We start from the raw sequence: 23,499 nt of genomic DNA, 5'->3' as shown, positions 1-23,499 counted from the left end.
TAGCCGAAAAAGACAATCTATCATCCTTCGTCCGTATATGGTGTCTAGCCATCCCAATATTTTTCTCACTATAGCCCTAGAAAGCAGGATTGAACTATATTTTTATATTTCTATATTAATTCTTTTCATAAATCTAATTAATTAGTTCTTCCCGTATTTCAATGTCAGCATAAATAAAACCGAACGTAAACCCGTCTATACACTGAAAAATGAGCAAAATCATTAAAGTTACCAAATGCATGGAAAGGAGTCTAGAATTTGGTCCTGATGTTGCCTCCGCGATATTAGAGGAGGGTATCATAAAAGTTAGGTTCCAGGAGGACGTCATCATGGATGAAGGAGTTTGTGAATGGGTTGGAACATGGTTATGTTGCCCTTGCCCTAGGAGACCCACCTCCGAGAAGAAATTTATATATTGAGGATCCTTGTAATTGACCACCAATTATTTCTATTATCCGAATTATCCCTGAGCTGGAAAGCTCATTGTCTTGAGAAGGCACGGAAACCCTAATTCAGTCTCAACAAATAACGGGAAGGAACGGTGGCTTAAATTCCAATCAGATCATGTATTTATATAAAACGGTAATTAGATTGATGACGTCATGTGAAATATTGGTTTGGGTCAATTCAACTCAAATTGCCTGCCACAAAACCACCTTAATAAGGGTACAAAGGCTAGTATGCCTAATGATTTTATCAGCGTATCATACAACCGCTGCGGCATCCATCTAGCTTTTTTTTTTTACTATTTCCTGTAGAAAATTTTATAGAGGAAGTAAAAGTAAAAATTGCTGTTAGACTACCGATATAAGGTCAAAGAACTCAAAAACAGCTGATATGACCAGCAAAGCCAATTCTAAATTGTCATGAAGGACAGAAAAGAAGTGGAGCAGGGAATAGAGCTGCACCATCAAATTAATCCGATGTTATTTTATTCTTATGGTTTGCGGTTTCAGGAAAAATCGGGAACGAAAGAAGTAATATAACAGAATACTCCTGACGTGGACAAATACGTAATCAGTTATCACCTTGGAAAGTTTGCTACAGTTTTCCATGCTGAAATGCTCGGAATTGAACGGGAAGATGGAAGACTGTTGGAAACGGGAAGTATATGAAAAGATATACATATCTTAACTGACAATCAACCTTGCCCAAAAAGTCTTTAGAATCAAAGAGCCGGCAAAATAGAGAATTTTAATGCTACGGAGCCTTGAATAGCTTGGCATCCAAAGAAAACATAATTACCTTGATACGGATTTCAGGGCACTCTGGAATAAAGGATAAGGAGATGGTAGGTAAAGCAACTAAGAGTGGGATATCACTGAGATAATAGGATCCAGAACATTTCATCCCAATTTTTCAGAGTTGCCGGAAGGTGGCAGTGAGGGGTTAGAGCAATAAGAGTGCAAAAGAAAATTGGCATAGAAAAGTAGGGTGTAAAGACACCAAAGAATTACTCCCGAAGTTCAACCCCACTCTGGCTAAACATTTTCTACGACTGAAAAGGTCTAAGACGAGAATAGTTACAGAAGTCATAATAGGAATTGGAAAACTAGGGAAACATCTTTCCGAAACAGATATGGGTGAATCCCCATTATGAAAAATATGCGAGATGATCACTGTGGAAATAAGAAGGTATCTGATAGAAGAATAACCAGCTAGGATTAGACAGGGGTTTGGTATTTTTCATAATATTATTGCTAAGCTGGAGGATATAGTAAGGGCAGGAGAAGTCCGATAGCTGACAAGATATATGGTAAGGGTGGGGAGGCATACCCATCATATTTTCCAAAACCGTAAATAGAGCTTAGTTTTTGTGGTTTAAGACAATAGGTCTTAAAGACCTGACCCCCGAAACACTAATAGTGGGCCCATTCCTCGTAATAATAATTTTTAATAACAACTAAAAAAAGTATAACTTTTTTTAACATAAATTTTACTCATATTAAGAAAAAAACACCCAATTCGGCTGACCACTGAAAGCGAAAGGTTTTTATGGTTCATAGTTGTTTTCTTGTGGGTTGAAAATCCTGTTTCTTTTGTTTCCTAGGGATGGCTCTCCACCCCGCATGTTTCCAATTACAAGAATTGGACGATTCCCTAGATCTCACTCTGCTCTTTTTTTCATTAAAAAACATCACAAAAGTAAGCCTTTTTTCAAATAAGAGTTAACAGTGACAATAAAACAGTTAAGATTGTCAGCTAATTCCTTGATATTTTGTATCCTTCAGCAGCTTAACTACGTAATAACGACACAGCCTTAATGATGATCTAGATGTTGCACCCTTTTGATTATGGAACAGAATAAATATAATATCGTTCCTGTCAAGTTAGTTAATTTTCTCTTCGGGTAAAAACATGCCGAATAATAAAGAAAATTTAAAAGAGGAAAAAATAAATGACGATCGCTTTCTCGAAGCAAAGAGTGAAGATCAGACTCAAAGAGGATAGCACGGTCGGAAGAAATCTGAATAAAATTTCGTGTGACTGTAACATCTCTGATTTGTACTTATAGCATATTGTTAATTTATCTTTAATATCAGATACAGTTTTCCACGGAAGAGCTGAAACTGATTTATATACAAATATTTTAGGCCACTTGATCCTAGGAACGCGGGGAATAGCGAAAAAACGGCAATGCACATCACATGTACCTGATGGATCATTCAGTATAGATATTATAGCATTGAAAATATATTGAGAATGGACCCCTCTCTGTCTGCCTCTTGCCCCTTCTACGTTTTCACTTTTACAATTTATTTCGGTTCTTTTTTTTCTTGGGGTTTGAGTTTTCATTTCAAGAGTCAATAAACCTTTACACTGGAAATGTGTGTATTTTAAGGGGAGTAGGGGGTTGATATTAACCCTGACGATAAACTTATAAGATATTTCAAACTTTTTTAACAAAACAGATAGATTGAGGTCTCATTTTTAACAAACCAAGAGGGAGTTTCACCCCCAAGCAGCTGTTTTGGCTCTAAATAAGACTCAAGAACAAATAATATCTTATCGAAAGAACCCCCTCATAATTTCTTAGGAAAACCCACCGATTTGAAGTGGATGTGAAATAATCTTCTCAATTTTCTCACCCTTTTTTTTGTGCAGCATCTTGAGGGAAGCAATATTTCTTTTTAATATATATCTGCATTGAGGTTCCAGGATTGAGTACGCTTTTTTAGTTAGCTTTGTTGAAGGAGGGATCATTATGAAAAGTAACAATCTTTCGAATAATTTTTGTACATTAGTTCTCTTTCAGGACTTACGAACACAAGCTACAAACTGCTTAGTAAATAAGTTTTTGTGGCTCAATTCTGAGCCCTTAGCTACCCCTCTTTCCCAAAGTGAAATGTTGGTTTTTTTACCAATAACATAATTCCTGAACAGGAATTGGTTCAGGGGTTGGGGGTGGTGGCTAATCAAGATTTTGCCTTGAGTATATGACAGGCAAGAACCTGTCGACATTCACTTGGCTTTGATTTGCTTATTTTAGTTATTTTTATGGCACTTGGTATTAACCAAGTGACATATAGCGATCGCAAATTCTGTCTGTCTGTCTTTCTGTCTGTCGGTCTGTCTCTCTGTCCCGGTTTTGCTACTTTAGGCACTTCCAGGCAAGCTACGACGATGAAACTTGGCAGGCGTATCAGGGATCGGAGCAGATTAAAATAGAAATATTTGTTTGGCCGATTTGACTATCTGGGGGGGGGGGAGTGGGGGAACGGTTAATTTGGAAAAAATAGAGAAAATGAGGTATTTTTAACTTACGAAGAAGCGATCAGATCTTAATGAAATTTGAAGTTTGGAAGGATATCGTGTCTCAGAGCTATTATTTTAAATTCCGACTGAATCCGGTGACATTGGGGGAATTTAGGGGGGGACCTAAAATCTTGGAAAACGCTTAGAGTGGAGGGATCGGGTTGAAACTTGGTGGGAAAAATAAGCACAAGTCCTAAATACATGATTGACATAACAGGGACGGATCTGCTCTCTTTGGGGGAGTTGGGGGGGGGGTTAATTCCGAACAAATTAGAAAAATGAGGTATTTTCAACTTATGAAGGATTGATCGGATCTTAATTAAATTTGAATTTTGGAAGTATATCGTGTCTCAGAGCTCTTATTTTAAATTGCGACTGGATCCCGTGACATTTGGGGGGAATTGAGGGGGGGAATCTAAAATCTTGGAAAATGCTTAGAGTGGAGGGATCGGGTTGGTGGGAATTATAATCACAAGTCTTAGATACGTGATTGAAATAACTGGGACGGATCTGCTCTCTTTGGGGGAGTGGGGGGGGGGGTGTAATTCTGAAAAATTAGAAGAATGAGGTATTTTTAACTTACGAAGGAGTGATCCGATCTTAATGAAATTTGATGTTTGGAAAGATATCATGTATCAGAGCTCTTATATTAAATTTCAACCTTATCCGGTTAAAGGGATGTTGGGTGGGGGTGGAACCTAAACTCTTGGAAAATACTTAGAGCCGTGTGATCGGGATGAAACTTGGTGGGAAAAATAAGCACTTGTCCTAGATACGGGATTGACATAACCGGAACGGATCTGCTCTCTTTAGGAGAGTTTGGGGGGGGGTTAATTCAAAAAAAAAGAAAAAATGCGGTATTTTTAACTTGCAAAAGAGTGATCGTATCTTAATGAAATTTCATATCTAGAAGGACCTCAAAACTTAGATATCTTATTTTTATCCCTACTGGGTCCAGTGTTATTAGGGGGGGGGGAAAATCTTAAAGCGGAATCTCCGCTTAAAGCGGAGAGACCAGGATGAAACTTGGTGGAAACAATAAGCACCAGTCCAAGATATGTGACTGACATGACCGGACCGGATCCACTCTCTCTGGTGGAGTTGGGGGGGGGGGCAGTAATTCGGAAAAATTAGAAAAAATGAGGTATATGTAACTTACGAACGGGTGATCAGATCTTAATGAAATTTGATATCTAGAAGGATCTTGTGCTTTAAAACTCTCATTTTAAATCCCGACCAGATCCGGTGACATTAAAGGGAGTTGGAGGGAGAAGCCGGAATTCTTGGAAAACGTGAAATCGAGGTATCTTACGAATGGGTGATCGGATTGCAATGAAACTTGATATATAGAAGAATCTAATGTATCAAATGCTCCATTTTCAATTCGAATCAGATTCGGGGACATAGAGGGTTGGAGGGGGGAAACAGAAATCTTGGAAACCAAAAATCGTGGAAAACGCTTAGAGTGGAGATATCGGGATGAAACTTGATGGGAAGAATAAGCAAAAGTCATTTATGGGTGCAACAAATCCAATAAATGGATAATTATAATTTTGGTAACTATTCTTTTATTTGTTTTTATTTTACTTTATAATAATATAATTATTAATCATATAATTTATAAATTAATATCAATTAGATAAATTTACAAATATTAATTATAATTATAAAATTTATAATTATAAATCTGTAACCATAACCCTTGTAAACATGTGATTCAGTTATTCTTTTTCCTTGTTTAACAAAGACATACACAATTGGATCTTCTTAATGCAATGTGAAAAGTATCTTCTACTGTGATCCTTTTGCCCGTGTCGTTGAACGGGCATCAGGACTTCTCATGATAGGGGTCAGAATGGCTTCAGTTCTATAATAAACCAGAAATTATAAAGATTTTTAATCTACACAATGAGAAAAAAACTTCTTTTGGTAATTTAAAAAGACCACTAGAATTTTTATTTTCATTTACGAACTTTTTTATTAGTAATGAATATACATAGCTTAAAAATTAACTTACGTAATCAACTTATATATTCGTGTATTTTTATTACGTATATGAGGGGGTTCACCCCTTTGTCAATATCTCACTTTTTACACAAAAGTTTGAATTTGCTCTAATTCATTAAGAATGACCCCTGAATCACAAATGCTGTTTAATTAGAATAATAGCTCTTTGAAAGTACTAAAAAGAAGGTGCACCCCCTCATATACGTAACAATTTTTGTTCGTTTTAACTTTTAATGTTGCTTCTTACTTTCAGTTGAAAAAACTTGTTTTTTTTATATTTAATTTCTGATCGTTTTTCAAATAGTTTTGGGAAACCCAGAGCCCCCTTCATAGAAAATTCTCTTTGAAAAGTTCCTCAATGTAGAGATCTTACAGCGTAACCCTCTCCCCTCCCGAACCCCTTGACATACAAAAGAATAACCATTGAAAACCTCTGTATGTTTCCCAATAACCAATACTATATTTAAACAATGGGCAAAGTTCATAACTTGCATTCCTTCCCCCTGGGACTGTGTGGGATTAATGCGTCCTCAAAACATAGCTATTATATTTCTTGGCTATGCTGAACAAAATTGCTATCTCAAAATTTGAAATACTTTGGGTAAAAATAAGCTTTGTAGGAGGCCTAGTCGCCCTCCAATTTTTTGGGTCACTTAAAAAGAGTACTAGAACTTAGACCACTGAGTTGATACAATTATCCGTGGAAAAAAACGAAAAACAAATAAACACGCATCCGTGATCTTTCTTCTGGCAAAAATTCTAAATTCCACATTTTTGCAGCTAGGAGTTTGAAACCTCTACAGTAGTAAGTACTGTAACTAGTAAGTAGTAAGGCAAATTTTCTCAGAATCGTAACTTTTTTGGTTAGTACTAAACTTGATGAAACTTGTATAGTTAAAATCAGCATAAAAATCCAATTCTTTTGATATATCTATTGGTATCAAAATTCTGCTTTTTAGAGTTTCGGTCACTATTGAGCCAGGTCACTCCTTTCTCACAGTTCGTTAACACGAATTGTTTGATTTCTTCATGGCTTGTTAATTCGTTTACTACATTTTCGGCTTAAATAGATGTAAATTATCATCTCTTACTCTATTGATCTATATTTTTATCTATGAAAATTTATTGGCAGGAATTTGGTATTATTAGTTCAATTTGTAAGCTAAAACTCTTGAATCTCCTAATTGATAGCTCAGTGGAAGTCAGGGTAAACCTCTAACTTTATGGAGCCTCTGAGCTAATAGTCTTTTTCCTTACAGGAAAAGGACATCCAGCTTAAGTTATAACTCATATTTGACCATCTTCAATCCTCGTCTGAAATGGAGCCATCATCTTCAAAAGGAGATTTAGACGGTTTAAATGACCGACACAAGAAGTAAGTTTTGTTTTACAATTGCTAAATGCATGGGAATCGCCAATTGCCTATTATTATTTTTTTTAGCATCGAAGAACAAAGATATGTTTTATTTATTTATTCATTTGTTTGTATCTATTTATATGCCAAAGCTAAGAGTCAGATTAAACTAATTTTGCAATAATGAGAAAAAGTGGAAATTCAACAAGAAGAAGAAAGAATCAAACTATAGTAGATGAACAAATTAGACAAATGAATAAAAGATGGGTTTTGGCCAATTCTACTCTCTTTGGTGACATTTATGAGCCTGATATCACTTTTGTTTGCGTTGTAACTTTCTAATAATTATTCTAAAATGAACCAAAAATGTCTTTTCAATAGGAGTTATCTACGTTCCAGACATTTGGAGTAACAAAAAATTTCTTTCTAATTAATATCTTCTGAATTTATAATTGGGTTCCTAGTTTTAGGGTATCTAGGTAAAATCTGTTCACATGCAATCCATGAAAATGCATTTCAGTTTAGGTTTTACAATCGCTATTTTTAGGGGGGCGTTTGGTTCTTTAGCAAAACAGTCCTCTCAAGCATGAATTGGTGGGATTAAGCAAAGAAAGATACAGTTTAGAACTCTAGCTAACCACTATTCATTCTTTTATTTAACTGTGTAGAGCTCCAATTTTTTTTCTTGAAACAATGACTGTAAAGTAATGTAATGTCTGTGTGCCACAACCTTTCTATATCTAATGAAAGTAAATCCTCAGTGCCTAACGAGCATTTCGTGTGTAATAGGACCTATATTAGCATTTTTCAATTTACAAATATTCCAATTAAATAAAATTTTCGAGATCATGCATGTTAAAACTACAAAGATACCGATTTTTCAGTTTTCCAACGGTTGTAACAATTATTGCTCTTTTATCAGTGTAAAAAAATTTCTATTATTACAGCTTATTTTGATGTCATTCTGTTTTTCTGTTGCTATCTCGGTCAATTTAAGACCAACTATTTGCAGCCAAACTTTATTGATAATCTAATGTAGTTTTTTTTATTGTTTCTGAATGATGTTTAACCACAACATGTGCTAAAATAATTCTTTGCTTTCGTTTTTTCTTTCTTATCTGTGTCGAAGCTCATCACAGCAGGAATAGTTTTCAAAGAGCTCCAGAGTTCAAAAGTTTTGCAAGCTGTCAAATATTTTTTTAAAGAAATGAAATTCTAGTTTTCTCTGAAGTGAAAAAAGCATCTTCTTCAGTGAAAAATACAACTATCCCCCTGTTACACTCCAAATCTTTCTATATCGATGATAGAAAACCATATTTTTCACGGCCTGGGATGATAAAAGAATTTTCTGATTTCAAAATCGGGGAATTTCTTTTCCACAAAGAAATTCTTTGATTTTGAAATTTTTCTTTTTCTTTATTTTTTTTTCTTCTTTTAGTATTTTCTTTATTTTGTTCTTGTCTCTCTTTTTACATTCGAAAGTACCTTGTACCCTTTTAAAGTTATTAACCAAAATAAGATTCTTGACTCCAATCTACTATACGATTTGTTTATAAATTCTTGGAAAAGCAGCCCCTTCTTCGGAATAAGTGAATCTTCTTAAAATAAAAAAATCTAAACTAATTACATTTTATTTATTTTTTCTTCATTTAAATGGAATGCCTCCTCTTGAAAAAAGTGCTCTAATTATTGTACTTCTGTCGCTTAATAACGCTTTCTTCAACACCATTTTACAATAATCATAATTTTGAAAAGAAAATATGGCGTCTTTGCTACCTAATCTGACGTTTTGACTATAATAGACCATTCGAATTTTGCGCTAAATTGTGATTTTTGTTCGTTTTTGGTTTCTTTTTGACGCTTCTGCGTCAGTCTGAGTCTGAAGAATCTACTGGCTCCAATTTTATTAGGGACATAATGTGCATGGTATTGTAAGATATTGGGTTCTAATGTTTTCTTTCAACCTCCACTTATCCAATATGATGCACAATAAAAAAAAACCTGCAAGACGTCGTTGGAGTTGTTTCTCAGTTTTGTATTTTTGTCTATTGTTTCTGAAAAAGGAGAGAAGGTGCGAATTTCTACGTGGCGAAACAAGCTAACAAGGTTGAAACAAGGTTTCAACCTCTCTAGTACTTTCATATTCTACTTTATAAGCCCCTATGTGACATGAAGAAGCGATTATTAAAAGTTTTTAGGCTGAACCACTGTTGTGTTAACGGAAATAAAATTTACGAAATATGAGATTTTGAAAGGCCAGTCTGGTTTTCTCTATTGGCGATCTCCTGTCTATTTTTGCAGATAAATGCCCAGAAAGTGCCATATGTGTGATAATATTTACCAGAGGGTGTCGTTTGTCAGCAATTGAGTGTCACAGGCTGGGACTTTCCTGAAGATAATACAAAAGAATAACAAAATGTAAAATCCTTGGCCCCCTTGATATTTCCCAAAGGTATTCCATCAAAACTCAATATAATTATTTTGTTCAAAATAGTCCAAAGGCCACACAATTATGCTTCCAGGATTGAATCCCCCCTCAGCGTTTGGGAAAAAGGTTCTGAGTTAAGCAAGTTGCTTATTGTTGCTTTGATACTTTTACTTTGATACTTCGATCTACTGATTTACAGGGTAACTTTGATTTACGGGGCATGGGCTGCAAATTATACAAGATACTTATATTTACTTTGATACTTTGTTTATTTTGATATTTTATCTGCTTTAATTTTTTATTTATTTTGATACTGTGTTACTTTGATATTTAGACTTTAATACTAGTTTTGACAATTTAATGAAACTTTGATCTTGAAAAACAAATTAGTTTGAAATAGGGAATTTTGAAAAGCTTGAAACTTTGACCATCAAAACTGAACAGAAATTATAAGAAAAAAATTTCCGAAAAAGGAGTTTTTCAAAGAAAAGCAAAGGTAATATTACACTTGCTATTTCTTTATTGATCTAAGAATAACTCATCGCAGCACCAAACCACCTGAGGCCAACTGAGCTACGCACACTCCTCGTCCAACGCTTATTTGAAATAAGGCCAAGTAGCAGGGTACCCAGAACAAACCGTAGGGTATTCTCTGGAAAACACCTACTAAATCTTCATCCACTTTTTGGAGTGCCCATGCTTTAGAGCCTTATTTGATTACTGTCATTACTGTAGCTTCCAATATTCTAATCTTGGTTTGCAGACTTAATTTCCTATTTTTTCAAGCCTTTTATAACTGTGTAAAAACACCATGAGCCTTGACAATTCTATTTTTAACATCTTCACTGCTCCCACCGTCTTTACTAATAATACCACCAAGGTAAGTGAAGCTACCCACCAGATTAATTTTTTTTTTTGTTTCTCAATGTCAACTTTTCGTCTTCACCTATTCCTAGCCTTTGTGACTTAGTCTTCTTAACATTAATTTCCATACTTATTCTAGCACCCTAAACTCGCCAAACCTCTAAGAGCTCATTCATTTTGCTCACACTTTCATCTAATATGCTTCAATCGTCAGTATAATCTAAGTCCAGGAGGTTTTTTCCTCCCCATTTGATTCCTTGGTTTCCCATTGCCTTTTCTGTGTAAGACCAAGTCCATCAAAATGATCCATATAAAGAGGAATAGAGCACAATATTGCTTAACTCCTGATTTGATACAAAACCAGGTGTTAATCTCATTTCCTACCTTAACAAGAAGATTGAATTAGAATGGAATAGTTGTGGTCATTAAGTCATGACTAATTGTTGAAAAAGCTGAGACAGATAGTCTAATTGAGTCAGAACCAATCCTAGCATTAATCCCCTCCATATTAGGATTGTATAAAAATGAGGTTAGCTCATTTGTTAATAGATATGTCTATCAGCCTGTATAATCTAAGCATTCTTAGTGACAGGTTAGTTTTCTTTATTGTATTTTGTCTTTTTGTTACTATAAGGCTCATTTTCGGTTTCCACGGTCATTTCCATTTGATTTGGAAAATTGACTTCAAATTTACCCCCTCCCCCCTCCTCCAGGATTTTTACAAAATTGCGTTATTATTTTAGAGGCATGACAGTTGTCAGCCCTATTCATGTGAATTTATGCTCGTCTTGAGTTTTACTTGGTTGTTTATTGTAACTTCTTGTTCGTCTTGGATTTCATTTATTTATTAATGGTGATTTTTTTACGCTTAGAAGTTTTATGTCCGTTTTATGCTTACAAAATTTTAAGTCAGTTTTATGCCTGGAAGACTATTTTACTTTATTTCAGTTCATTTTTGGCTTAATGGAACTCTGCTTTTTCTTTGAAAAACTTATTTTGCATTATTTTTACTTATTTTCTTATTTATTTTTTACTTATTTTTTTATTATTTTTACTTATTTACTTATTTGTTTGTTAAATTCAATCATGTTCATTTTTTACTGATACAGTCGGTTTCATGCAAAACCTTCCTTAGACTTTAAATCCTCCTTTACCTCCAGAGATACCTAGGGCATTGACAAAGGAACACCATTCGTCCCTCAAATGAACTGATGCCATAATGTTTTTCCAATGGGCTGTATGGACGTATTTGGGATTGTATACGTATTTAGGATTGTATAAAAATGAGGTTAGCTCATTTGTTAATAATTATGTCTATCAGCCTTATCAGCCTTATTATAGACAATCCGTTCAAAAGAATCCGTTCTTGCGTCATTTTTTGAAAATAAAGAAAAAATATATAGATTTTTTACCCCAGGCTTTTACTCTGTTATATCATATTGTAAAATAAAAAGTTTTTTTTTCAATTTTAAGTAAACAATAGACACATGTGCGCAAAGAGACGCAAAGAGTAAGTCTGTAAGCGACAGAGGCTGCTCCTTTTCTTCATTGAACAAATACGCTGTACACTAAAAATTTACTTTTTGTCCCTAAATGCACACAAATATTTTTTGAATATGCCAGATTAAACTGTTACTGTGTAAGTCGTTAATTCGACACAATTCAAGCAATACTTTTAAAATACAGTTGCACGCAAAGCAGTTGCATTGACTAATTAGCTTTATTTGTTGCGACTTTTGTATTGACAATTAAGAAAAAAGCTCTGTTTTAATTACAACTTTTAACAGCTGTTTTTTTTTATACTTTTATCATTCTCATCTTTTGTTTAAATCGGAAAAGGTTCTCCTCTTCTTTCATCTATAACATAAACACACAAAATTTTCACTAAAAACAATAGCCAATTAATTGCATATGGCAAATAGAATGTTTTGGCATTGTATTCGCCATATGCAATCGACATGCAGGTTATTATTTTCGGGGAGAATTTGAAAATTCTTCACAATTCCTTCATTTCTCAGTTTGATTGCTTTAAAGTAACACACACATTCAAAATAAGAATGAAATTGTATACTGGAATATTAGCATTTATTTTTACTGGTAGGTTTTTATGGCACTTTTTATCTACAAAGTGACATATAGCGATTACAAATTCTGTCGGTCCTGGTTTTGCTAGTTTAGGCACTTCCAGGTAAGCTAGGACGATGTAATATAGCAGGCGTATCAGAAACCGGACCAGATTAATTAGAAACTGTCTTTTCCTCCATTTGAACATCTGGGGGGGGGGACGGTTATATTGGAAAAAATTGAAAAAATGAGGTATTTTTAACTTACGAACGGGTGATCAGATCTCAATGAAATTTGATATATAGAAGGATATCGTGTCTCAGAGCTCTTATTTTAAATCCCATCCAGATCTGATGAAATTGGGGGGGGAGAGTTGGGGGGGACCTAAAATCTTAGGAAACGCTTAGAGTGGAGGAATTGGGATGAAACTTGGTGGGGAAAATAAGCAGAAGTCCTAGATATGTGATTGACATAACCAAAAAGAATGGGCTCTCTTTGGGGGATCTGGGGAAGTGTTAATTCAGAAAAAAGAGGTAATTTTAACTCATGAATGATTGATTTAGAGCGAGATAATTTGCTTCAAACCTCTCATAAGCTGTGTCCATCAGTATTTGAAGCTTTATTGCCAAACTTGGCAGAAGCAAGTGTACTATCATCAGCAAATGAAAATAAATCAATATTTGTTTTATATATATTGAATTAGGATACTGTAACTCATCTGGATGACATATGTAAGAACAAAAGGACCTTGGATTATCTCTTATAGCCGAATATAAGACATTGGCATATACAATATAAATAAAAGTACCAAGTATAGACCCTTGTCGAATTTCAAAGTCTACTTCGGCCTTAATATCAGACCCTGGATAAAAAAAAACCTGCCATAAAGATAAGATTACAACCATTTTAATGCTTTCCCCCAAACACTAAAATACGAGAATTTTGCCAGAAGAATATCATGGGACACACAGTCAGAAGATTTTCTCACATCCTAAGAAATTATTGCCACATTACTTTTTATTAGCTAACAGAACGATGGTCATTTGTTGTTACTTGCTACTATTCGCGTGAGAAAATTTTTTTTTATAAAAAATATCCCTACCGATTACACACTAGAATAGAATAAAGAATCTTTTTCCTTAGTAAAAAAGTCACTCCTTTTTTTAGTCGCAAAGATAATTGGAAATGAAGAAATAGAAACAAAAGGGGGAAATCTGCCGTAAGTCACTTTCTTGTGTTTTGTTTCTTAAGTTCCATTTGATTGTGACTGTAAAAATAGGACAGGTCTCTCATCTGTTCCATAATTCTGAAAAAAGTTTTGGGTTTCGATTCATGTTTAGAGATAGTTTGTAATTCAGGAAAAAGGAATAAAACGGCATGAATACTGCCTTTTATTTTTCAAACTATGTGAAAATGGGGTTATCAAATAGCAATCTAATTAATTTAGATTAATCTGATTAAGGCTTCAGTTGGTCCCAAGAGTTGACACTCAATGAAGCTAATTACGCTGACAACTTCAGATAAAATTGGAGAGGGCTTTTAAAATATTCTTTTAATTCAGTTTTGTGTTTTGTTTCTTAAGTTCCATTTGATTGTGACTGTAAAAATAGGACAGGTTTCTTATCTGTTCCATAATTCTGATAAAAGTTTTGTGTTTTGATTCATGTTTGGAGACAGTTTGTAATTCAAGAAAAAGGAATAAAGCGGCATGAATACCGCCTTTTATTTTTCAAACTATATAAATGTTGTTATCATATAACAATCTAATTATTTATGATTGTACAACTTTAAATTTAACTTCTTTTTTATCCAAAAAATACAGACCAGTTAAAAAAGATAATACAAACTATAATCCACTGTACTTACACTTTTGTAACTTTAACAAATATGTGAGTTCAATTCATCAGCAAATAGTACTTGGACTTGTACCGTTCGGGGTTTTTATGTCTTTTAAATTGGTTGTTCGTTAACTTGGTCGTTCTCAAACGTTTTCCTCCATGCCACTGAGTTTTGTCTTTTGTTCTTTTGGAGGAAAGACGTCTTCGACTTTATTACGAAGAGTAAAGCAAAGAAAGTGTAAGGTCCTGCTGCCTTTCCCCACTGCTTAAGAGTACGATGTTCGGGGAGTGCCACAGCTCTCTTGCAATTGGAAACTTTTTTTTCGGTTTGTCAACCCCTTTCACTAGCATTTTAAAACCTTTGTTGTAAAACACTAAGACTTTGCAAAAAGTCAACGATTTTTTTGAGAATCCCTCACTTACTGGACTGGGATGCCTCTGGAAAAGTCTAGCTTGACTCTCAATCTTCAGAATTGGGCTCTTTGGGTGAGCTCCTTGGGCTCTTAAGATGAGCTCTAACGGTCTATAGTGAGGTACTTTGGGAATGCATAGGGGGCATTTCAGAGATTTGTGAAAATTAGGGAAGCACAGTGAATTTTTCTAAATTCAAGCAGTCGAATTATAATTTCATTAGTTAAGTTGGTGAAACAGAGCCTTATTTGTCTGTGTATTTTCAGTGAATCAAACAAAAATTTACGATTTTAATAGAAATAGTTGGTACTATGCAAAAAAAAACCAAATCCATGCAAATATTCTTTCAACTATAGTTTTTTCGTATATATTGCTTAACGAAATATTCAAAATTCATCCAATTATACCATTCTTCTATCAAACTATTGACGATTTGGACTATGAATTAAAATTTGCACAAGTATATGTACACATTAAGTATGTAGGACATTTTAGAGATGTGTAAAAGTTAGGGATACACAGTGAAGCTTTTAAATTCAAGTAGTCGAATTATAATTTCAGCGGTTAAGTTGGTGAAATACAGCCCTATCTATCTGCACAGTTTTGGATAAATTTAAGACTTTAGTAAGAAGAAGTCGTTATTATGCAGAAAAAAAGAAATTATTATATTTTTTGGTTAGGTATGTCTCTGATCAAGAACGCTTTAACCAGGGCTAAGAGGCATGGAAAACATACTACAGAATGTGAAACTCAATCACCAGCGCAGCTTTCTTTTACTGTGCATAATAGAAAGCTAATTAAAGACAGTATATGACGAAATTAGTAAATTTTTCAGCCTTTTTTTTAAATGCCTTAATTGATACGCTAGAGTTCATACCATATGAGCTGTCGGCTCTTCCGACCTCGTCATAAGTGCCAAATGAGCTCATAGCTCTTGCTTAGCAATGTTTTTTTTTTTCACTGTCTAAATAAATGAATTTATCCCCTCTTGAAAATTTTTTTGTTCGTCTTAGAACGGCAGTTTTGTGCTAGACAAGAATACCTAATTTAAAGTGTTACGTCAAAAATAGTCCAAGAACCTTTTGAATGTAAGAACATTTCATATAATTTCAGTTAAAAACATCATCATTTAAACAGAAAAAAAAAAAAATTGGAATAATTAGTCGTTATTTTTGTTTGTGACCCGTTTGTGACCATGCTTCTGTTTGTGACCCATATACGAATACATACAAGAAAATATCTCCATTTATTTTACCTTTATCATCATATTCAGGGAAGTTTTCCAAATACATTTAGATTCAATAAGCTGGTTATATCTCCATTTCTATCTTCTGTCTCCAATCAATTAACGTCCTTGCTCTATTCTAGGTTGAGAGCTGAGCTGTAAGCTGAGCATTAAGCTGAGCAGTAAATTTCGAAACTAAATCTGTAAGGTCTGTATACCTGTTGCCGTCTTTTTGTGTGTTAGTATTTATTTTCACATACAAAGGCGTTGCAACAGGCGTGGCCCCTTATAATTATAAAGTTTAAATAAAAACCAAGGGTTCTCAACCTTAAGTAAAGTTAATTTTCTCTAAAACTGTTGTTTATTCTTTTTTATTTCCCCTTTTAATTTTTTAAAAGAAATGGAACCCTTAACATTTTCAAATCTATTATATTTTTTGCTCATCCCTTGCTAAACAAATTTACTGCTCATCTAAGCTCTTCTACTCCTTGTGTGGCCTTTCCTCCTCAGCCAAGGAGCCACATCCTGAGTCAAGAAACCATCAAAAAAAATCCTATTTTTATATTCTTCATCTTAATAAAAAATTTAGCTTGTTTAAGTGAAAATTTCTTCTTTTTTATGCTACTAGATTATCATGTACTTGCTACTTGCCGATCCTAAAGAAAGGAATTATTTAATTAACCCTGATAAAATGATTGAGTCAATTGGAAAGGTGACCTTGCTCAAAATCATACTCCTGGAATTTTTTTTTATTATTACAAAAAGAAGTACCGCATCTTTGTGCTAAATTAATAGAATGATAATTACAAAATGATAAAATTGACCAATACTTCAAATGTAATTATTGAGGCAATCAATTGGTGAAGTGATTCTTTCAGTTTTAAGTTTGATAATTTAGAGGAGTAGATTTATGCTCCGGAAGTGAGTTCAAAGCTGGAAAACCGGTCAGTAATAATTGGAATATTTGTGGAAATCTAAGAATATTCTAAAACGTACTCTTGGATATTGCTAAAAAAAAGACCATTAAAACAGGATGTTGTTAAAAGTTTGGCATCAAAAGAGTAAGACAATTTAATGACTAAAAATAGGGTCAAACAAACATGTATTGTACCATTAGTTAGCTTTACCAAATAATAACAAAGATATGAAATATCATTTTTGGGAATATGAAGTAAATCGATAATTTGGTTGTAAGCCATCAGCCAGGAATGACCCATGGTCAAAGTTGACTGACGACGCTGAAAACTTGGACTGTGAGAGAGGGGAGAGGGGTGTAATTATTACAGTATTAATTTTAGCATTATCAATGGCTGCAAAACTTTTCTTTGTAATGTATATGAATTTTTTATCAATTTTTTTAAGCCTTTTTTTTATTAACATTTGTAAAAATTAGTTTCGGAATGGGCGATAGTAATACAGAAGATGACCCAATAAATTATGTATAAGTGTTTTGGAGTAATAAGTATAAGAGTGTCCTTGGGAGGGGTATATTTTCACATGTATTATGTATTGTATGTATATTTTTATTTGTTATTGGTAACAAATAAGAATTTTTAGCATGTTGGTACTTCGACGTTACATGGTCCCAAAGAACCTCTCCCCCTGCATGCATACATTCCTGATTTAAAACACATCGCCTTGACGCAATCGATTACACCACATAGAGTAAATTAAAAGATTAGATACACTTTAAATTAGAAAGGTCATCAAAACAGAAATACTTTTTTGTCCGTTTAACCCGTCTTAGCTGGCTGAGAACAAGGATTTTCTTGTATTTTCTTTTGGTCGAGTCAGGCTATGAAGTTTTTAGGACAATAAATTTTTGTCTATGTACCCACATTGAGCCAAATAAATGAATAAGCGAAGCTAATTAGTTAAATTTTGCAAAGCTTTTCGTCTGAAAAAAACTCAAACATTACAAATTTATTGATCCCAAAAGGTGACAACTAACGATTATAAAATTGTCAGACAAAGCCGTATCCAAGGTGGAAGGGGTACAGTATCTGCACTGTACTCGTAGTTCACAAAATATTTTTTTTCACAAGGGGGAAACCCTTTCTTTCCCTTTGAAAACTGAAAATCACCAATTCCATCTAAACTTTGGTGATTGACCACTTGTCTTATCTTGGATACATTAAATGTTAGAGAGAGTAAAGGAAGCGGAATAATGTCAGGAATGAAATTGCCTGTTCAAAGTTGAATAGCCTACTTAGACCTGCCAAGATTTTTCCACGCTAATCCAAGCCTACTTAGCAAAGATTTGATTTTGACATGAAATACTGCTACTGCTAACAGCTCACTGCAGCACCAAGCCGCTTGAGGCCAACCCAGGCTCGAACACTCCTCTCCCATCCCAATTTATTCAAAGCTTCCCTCTTTACACCCTCCCAGGTATTCCCCTGATTTTTGATTCCCCTATTTTTTTTTTTTTTTTTTATCTGAAAGGAATCTTCATTTTGTTTTAATGAAATTTAAGAATTTAGAAACTTCAAAATTAATGTCATTGTTCCCCTTCAGAGCCAGCCAGTTTTCATTAGTAATCCAAGATTTAAGATCGAAAAGGGTTTCATTGGAAATTGGGTGATAAGAGAACTCAGAAGTGTGACATTCATTTGTGCCCAGGATATCATCCCAAACCTTTTCCAGATGATAGTTCCTCTAGAACTTAATAGTACCCCCCTGAAGCTCAACCAGACACCTGTCAATAGCAGGGTAAAGAACAATTTTTTCTCCAACTATGTGGTTGGCCCAATAAGCTGAGCCCTCATCATCAGTAACCAGTATCTACAGGATTCATCCTTATTGCTTGCAAGAGTGATTTAAGGCAATCAAGTTAGTATGTAATATGATAAATTAGTTATTTGCCTTGAGGGCAAGAGTTAATATGTAGCTTGTCAAGCTAACCCTTTTCCCCCAGAGTTATTTGAACAAAATTTTGAGATGGTTGTTTTATTCAGCATAGTTGAAAGATCCAATAACTATTCCTGGTATATACGCATTATAGCGACCCCATTCAAGTTCTTGATCTGAGTAGAACTGATTTCTCCGACCATAAATGAAATTTATTAAGTTTGTCATGTGTAGTGATAGAGAATAATGTCTGACCATGGATGTTAAAATGAAGATTGGAATTTATCAAGGACTGACTAAGAGGGAATTAGACTTTTCCAGGGTAAAGGGGTGCTGCCCAAAACAGGACAGTGTGTCAATGGAAACAACATTACTTTATGCTTTTTCAACAAAAAGTAATATTGGAAGTGAACAACTAAGCCATGTAGGAAAAGTCGGCTAGTGTGTCAACACGTGGTTTGCTGACAGTAAAATTGTATTAATTTCTTCAATTTTCTTCTGTAGTTTCCATAATTGCGTTAATACAGTATTATGTTTTCATCCTGTTTTGGTATATTTCACCTAACTTCACTTCTTGAATGGGGTCACTATAATACAAAAGTAACTATGTCTTTATGGACAAAATGACCCCCAATGTCCTTGGGGAGAGGGCTGTAAGTTCAGATATTGCCCATTGTTTACGTATGGTATTTGTTATTTGGAAGTCAATACATTTTTTGGGTGGGGCGTGGGGTGATTGGAGTTGGTTTCCATATGGAGAATTTCCAGTGGAGAGAGAAATTGACAAGGGATTAACTTTTCAGGCGAAAATTTATATTGGGGAATTTGACAGAATTCCTGTGTGAAATTCTTTTTACTTTAGTTGTTTATGTATCCATAGTATACGGCTACCCCCCCCCCCCCTCCCACATTTTTCCCAAGCATATTCTAAATCTTACAAAGAGTACCCTGGCTGAACCCAAATAATAATAATGGCTTATAATTCAAACAGCGTCTATTTAAAGAGGAACCATAATTATTTTTATCAAGTTCGCATGCAGCTTAAGCATTGCGACCTCGACCTAAATTTTTTTTTACTTTGACAAAGGTGATATCCACGAGGAAAATTCAACTTCCGCAAAAATTCTTAATGTTCTGACATGCCTTGTTAAGTCAGATAGCCTTTTCAAACAGTTCGTGGTAACGAACTGTAGTGAGGAGCGACCCGGCTCAATAGTAAACGAAACTCTAAAAAACGGAATTTTGATGCTAAAAGATATATCAAAAGAATCGGATTTTTATGCTGATTTTCAATATATAAGTTTCATCAAATTTAGTCTTTGTCATCAAAAGTTACGAGCCTGAGAAAATTTGCCTTATTTTGGAAAATAGGGGGTAACACCCCCTAAAAGTCTTAGGATCTTAACTAAAATTACACCATCACATTCAGCGTATCAGAGAACCCTATAGTAAAAATTTCAAGGTCCAATCTACAGAAATGTGGAATTTCGTATTTTTTGCCAGAAGACAAATCACGGGTGCGTGTTTATTTGTTTTTTTGTTTTTGTTTTTTTTTTTTTTTCCAGGGGTCATCGTATCGACCAAGTGGTCCTAGAGTGTTGCAAAAGGGCTCATTCTAACGGAAATGAAAAGTTCTAGTGCCCTTTTTAAGTGACCAAAAAAATTGGAGGGCACCTAGGCCCCCTCCCACGCTCATTTTTTCCCCAAAATCAACGCATCAAAATTTTGAGATAGCCATATTGTTCCGCATAGTCGAAAACCATAATAATTATGTCTTTGGGGATGACTTACCCCCCACAGTCCCTGGGGGAGGGGCTGCAAGTTACAAACTTTGACCAATGTTTACATACAGTAATGGTTACTGGGAAGTGTACCGACGTTATCAGGGGGATTTTTTTGGTTTGGGTGTGGGGTTCAGGGGAGGGGGCTATATGGGAGGATCTTTCCTTGGAGGAATATTTCATGGGGGAAGAGAAATTCAATGAAAAGGGCGCAGGACTTTCTAGCATTACTATAAAAAAAAACAAAGAAAATGTAAACATGAAAAAGTTTTTTCAATTTAAAGTAAGGAGAAGCATTAAAACTTTAAACGAACAGAGATTATTACGCATATGAGGGGTTCTATAAATACTCTAGCATAAAGAGCGAGGTATTTATGAGGAGATAAATACTTCGCTCTTTATGCTAAAATTTTTTAAAATAATTTCAACTATTTATTCTACGGCCTTTCTGATTCAAGGGTCATTCTTAAAGAATTGGGATAAAACAAGATTTAGTGTGAAGAGCGAGGTATTAACGACGGGACCAACCCTCTCATATATATAATCAAAAATATAAGAATATAAAAGTTTGTTACATAAGTTAATTCTTAAGTTACGTATTTTTTTTTTACTAATAAAAACGTTCGTTAAAAATAAAAGATCTAGTTGCCTTTTTAAGTAACCGAGAAATTGGAGGGCAACTAGACCTCCTTCCCCACCCCTTATTTCTCAAAATCGTCTGATCAAAACTAAGAGAAAGCCATTTAGCCAAAAAAAGAATTAATATACAAATTTCATTTTTATAATTTATGTACGGAGAGCCAAAATCAGACATGCATTAATTCAAAAACTTTCAGAAATTAAATAAAAAAACAAGTTTTTTTAAATGAAAGTAAGGAGCGACATTAAAACTTAAAACGAACAGAAATTACTCCGTATATGAAAGGGGCTTTTCCTCCTCGACACCCCGCTCCTTGCGCTAAAGTTTGATTCTTTCTCGCAACTCTACTTTTTAAAACAATAAAAAACTTTAGCGTAAGGAGCGGGGTGTCGAGGAGGAAAAGCCCCTTTCATATACGGAGTAATTTCTGTTCGTTTTGAGTTTTAATGTCGCTCCTTACTTTCATTTAAAAAAAATAGTTTTTTTTATTTAATTTAGCTCCCAGACACAGTTGACATCGTTAGATGTGTAAAGGATAGTATTGCTATGGACACATCAGGCAGAAAAAAAACGTGCTTGGTAAAACAAACAGACAGGGAAAGCGTGAATTAAAATGGAAACTAAAGGTGTTAGCTATAAAGGAAAAATATAAAGACAACAAAAAGAGGTCAATGAAACAGATAAAACCCATCGAAAACATTACAGAACAGGCTAGCTTAACTCTTACTTTACTAAAGCACCTTTCTAAATTTAGATTTTCACTTAGCATCAGAGGGTTGAGGTACATCTTACTTCACTTTTGACCTCTTTTAGGGGGAAAGTTACGATACTTGAAGGGTTGAAATATGATATCTTAAGTGTTTTGAGCCAAATACTTTAATGAAACAGCTGTTTAAATTATATATATAACTAGCTGTTGGGGTGGCGCTTCGCCCCCCCCCCAAGCCCCCCCGCGCGCGTAAGTCGTTACGCGCCATATTAGTTACGCGCCATTGTAGTTGTGTCCCTATGTCCCACCTGTGAATATATATATATATATATATATATATATATATATATATATATATATATATATATATATATATATATATATATATATATATATATATATATATATATATATATATATATATGTTTCTAACTACGTAAAACTTGCGAATATACAACATTCTTTGCTGTCCCATTGTCTGTGCATATAAATAGATTGTCAGGTTTACCGACTCTTGAACATGCAACATATAATGGTCCATGGGAAAACAATCCGTATTCAGATCTATACCTTATGATTCTAATGATTGTCCTTGAGCTATGTTGATGGTGATTGCTAATCGACCATTCCCTGTGTCGCCGTCGTCATTTATATATCCCCCTGTGCCCCCCGGCGTCCCCTTTGTAGTTGTGTCCCTGTGTCCCCGTCGTCATTTATATTCCCTGTGTCCCGGTCGTCATTTGTGTCCCGGTGTCCCAGTCTGTGATTTCTCTTTGAGTGTCCCGGTCGTCATTTATATCCCCCTGTGCCCCCGGGGTCCCCGTTGTAGTTGTGTCCCTGTGTCCCGGTCGTCATTTATATTCCCTGTGTCCCGGTCGTCATTTGTATCCCGGTGTCCCGGTCTATATATACATTTGTTTTTTTAGTTTTGTTTTTCTGCTTTATTTTTCATTTTTTTCCTTTTTTATTTTTTTCTTTTTTAGTTTTTTTAGTTTTTTAGCGTTTTTAGTTTTTTTATTAGTTTTTAGTTTGTTTTTTTTCTTTTTAGTTTTTTTGTAGTTTTTACCTTTTTTTTAGTTTTTTTTAGCTTTTTTTACTTATGTCCTGGTCGTCATTTATACTCCCTGTGTCCCGGTCGTCATTCGTGTCCCGGTGCTTTGTTGATGGTGATTGCTAATCGAACATTCCTTTTGTCCCGGTCGCTTTCTCTTTGAGTGTCGTCATTTATATTCCCTATGTGCCGGTGTCCCGGTCGTTATTTGTGTCCCGATGTCCCGGTCTGTAATTTCGTCAGTTGAAAACATGACGTCAGTCGACACACAAACATGACGTCACCCGACAGACAGACCCACACACACACAGACAACTTATTTTTATATATATAGATAATAATATTATATAATAATTCTTTATTACCCGAAATGGTGGAGGGATATCACTTAATACGGCAATCTGTGAGCCATGTCTAGCCCAAGTCAAAGGCAAACACCAAAAACAAGAAGAACAATAGGAAATTTCTCAAGACAGTAGGAAACAAATTAGAAATAAATATTTCGGCCCTATGTCCAAGGG

The 23,499-nt window shown here is 34.6% G+C and overlaps 2 protein-coding genes across 8 annotated transcripts in view; both read left to right on the top strand.

Annotated features, from left to right (window-relative positions):
• LOC136026012 (uncharacterized) overlaps positions 1 to 16,552 on the top strand; it is a 110,339-nt gene extending 93,787 nt beyond the window's left edge. For all 7 annotated transcript variants that reach the window (XM_065702165.1, XM_065702216.1, XM_065702206.1 and 4 more), the window contains 2 exons: positions 7,023 to 7,138; positions 16,091 to 16,552. The gene's annotated coding sequence lies outside the window, so the exon portion shown is untranslated. The remainder of the gene's footprint in view (positions 1 to 7,022; positions 7,139 to 16,090) is intronic.
• The window catches only part of LOC136026093 (FGGY carbohydrate kinase domain-containing protein-like), a 461,793-nt gene that overhangs the window by 215,876 nt on the left and 222,418 nt on the right, over positions 1 to 23,499 (top strand). The window lies entirely within an intron of this gene.

The sequence above is a fragment of the Artemia franciscana genome, chromosome 1 (genome assembly GCF_032884065.1).
Source record: "Artemia franciscana chromosome 1, ASM3288406v1, whole genome shotgun sequence".
NCBI lineage: Eukaryota > Metazoa > Arthropoda > Branchiopoda > Anostraca > Artemiidae > Artemia > Artemia franciscana.
The sequence above is the reverse complement of the archived record's forward strand: the minus strand, read 5'-3'. Positions and strand labels throughout refer to the sequence as shown.